This window comes from Limanda limanda, chromosome 23, assembly GCF_963576545.1.
Source record: "Limanda limanda chromosome 23, fLimLim1.1, whole genome shotgun sequence".
Lineage (NCBI taxonomy): Eukaryota > Metazoa > Chordata > Actinopteri > Pleuronectiformes > Pleuronectidae > Limanda > Limanda limanda.
Window position 1 is genome coordinate 11,809,338 of NC_083658.1, and position 2,458 is coordinate 11,811,795.

The 2,458-nt window shown below is 43.8% G+C and overlaps 1 long non-coding RNA gene across 1 annotated transcript; it reads right to left on the bottom strand.

Moving 5' to 3' along the window:
• Window positions 1–1,265: 1,265 nt before the first annotated feature.
• On the bottom strand, window positions 1,266–1,922 carry LOC132996774 (uncharacterized). The gene is made up of 3 exons (XR_009677132.1): window positions 1,818–1,922; window positions 1,605–1,698; window positions 1,266–1,513 (listed from the first exon to the last, which is right to left on the bottom strand). It is a non-coding gene; the product is annotated as an uncharacterized LOC132996774 (long non-coding RNA).
• Window positions 1,923–2,458: the final 536 nt, after the last annotated feature.

The window sequence follows — 2,458 nt, forward strand, 5'->3', positions numbered from 1 at the left end:
TCATCGCACTCCTACCCGTTTGCCCAAATGATGCTTCTGAGTCAGGTGCATTTCTCTTTCCTGTAGCCGGTGATGAATCACTGCAGTGACTGGTCCGGCAGGTAAACATGAGCATCTTGGGAGCAATTTACTGCTCTGAGTTTTTAGTGTCTCCCCTTCACTGTCACTTCAACTTGGGATGAAAATGGCTGCGTCTTTAGTTAATCATCAATTTTTGTTACCTCTGCAAAAAAGGTCCATTTGCTCGCTGGTTGGTTGATTGATTGATTGGTATGTTGCTTTGCTGGTCTGCTGGTTAGTTAGTTGTTTTGTTAGTTTGCTGGTTGGATTTCCTCGCATCCTGGTGGAGGGATCAGTGTTGCCAACTCCTCAGTAAGGAAAGTAGCTATTGGCTGATCGAAAAGTCGCTAGAAGTCGCTAAATGACGTCATCGCCTAATTTGCATAATTGTAATGGTCGCTGTAGGACGTACAAAAAGTGAGAAAAAAATATCCTAAATATGTTTAGAACTACAAATGAGCTTTCTTCTACGGAAGCGTATTGCATTAACTTAAAAAACTAAATTATGTTTTTTTGAGATAATTATAGGTTTTCAATAAAATAAAATAAAAAACAACTTTTGTTTTTCAAGTGAATGCAATACGCTTCCGTATTCTGTTGATTCTTGTTTTTTATTTGTTATCTTGCCATTGAAATCACTAGACGAAAAGCAGTATTATTGTCACAGTGAACCTCTACGGACAGGCCTAATCCCCTGCTGTAACCAACTGTTTCCATGATGTTACCTCGGCGTTCGCCAGTGAAGACAAGGTGGGTCTATCGGCGTTTGCGGACCTTAAGGGGGATTTGGAGAACAAAGGAGAGAGCCGCGGGGGGGCTCGCTGAGCCTCGCGGACCGATCGCGACGTGTGATCTAATTAGCATATGAATCGGAGTCCAGCCGCTGGCTAGAACCTCTCTCTACTCACCATTGGAGGAAACCACAGACCCTTGAAACTAATGTCACTCGTGATTGGTTGGTAGAAGTGTTGCTATTGGTCACCTTATGGGTCATTGCAGTGCACACGTGGGGTCACAGCATTCCGCACGTGGGGTAAGCCCCTCCCACACAATATTTATAATAAAAATGTATATATTAATATTTATTATTATTTATAAGTAAGCCTTTACCAAAAGCACTGCAGTTAATTAAAACTAAACATTCATGTGATGCTTGATGTTATAGGTGAACATATTGTACAGGGAACAAATGTGAACAAGGTATATGTGGAGTGAAAGCTTTATTTACATACAGCAAAAATATTGTACAAAAACTCAGATGAGGCTTGAAATGTTTCTCTGCAGCCTCTGGGTCATGACTTCTTTGTGGGACTCTTCTCCAGTGTGTAGACGTCTGTGGTGTGTAGCTGTGAGATCAGTGTAGCTTCCAGTCTTATATGAAGTGTGGGACACAGGTCGGTGCGCTCCTGGCTGTGGAAGGATGGATCCATGTCATCTGTCCCGCTTCAATCAGCTGTAAACACATTCAGTAAAATTAGCACAGTTCAATTACAACATACACCTTTACATGTAACTGGAAAATTATTTAATGAATATAACCTTACCCTCTTTCTTCTCCGACAACTCCTCAATGCTGATGTAAGGTCTGGTCGGATCATACTGGCTCATAGTGTGTCTTTGTACGTCATGGACAGGCAGCTGGAAAACAACACATGTAACATGACTTTATTATTAATAAACGGAAATAGCCGCGCTGCATCACCGTTGGAAGATCCACAGCAAATAAACACCAAAACAATTCAAAAACAGTTACTTACATTCAATGGCTTAATTTTCTGCACTTTAAATCCGGACTTTCAGCGTCTCAGCCTAACGCCTCTTTGTTTGTGTGTGTGTGTGTGTGTGGAGGGGGGGGGGGGGCTGAGGCTGTGAAAACATACAGAAAAAAGTCACGTTGATGAAAAAACTTAACGAGAACAAACTGTTACATCTAAGTAATTCATACATATTTACACATGCACTAGATCTGCTCCAGCACTCGATGCTGTATTCGTATTTTAGCAACTTTCTCGCTATCCCAAAGAGTGGCGGACATGCTTTCAGATGTAGGGTTAGCTTAGTGGTTAGCATGGCGTCTCTAGCTCACCGTAACTCAGGGACTGTGCTTCCGTCTTCTCCGCCTCGACTCGTCCACACCGGGCCCGCGGCTCTGCCTCCACACGCACTCATCTTCTCCTCCAGGGAACAGTGTCGTGTCGACTTCAGCAAGTTATTTACCCCGAAGACAGAGTCACTCGTACGGGACAAGCTAAACACGACCCGCTTCCTGTCTGCGGGACACTCGACGCTGCTGCACGGCGTTTACGAGGCTCTGATTGGACGAGTCCATCAGCTGATGACGCGAGCGGGTGACGTGAGCAGCGGTGTTTAGTACATTTACACACATGATTCACGCTGT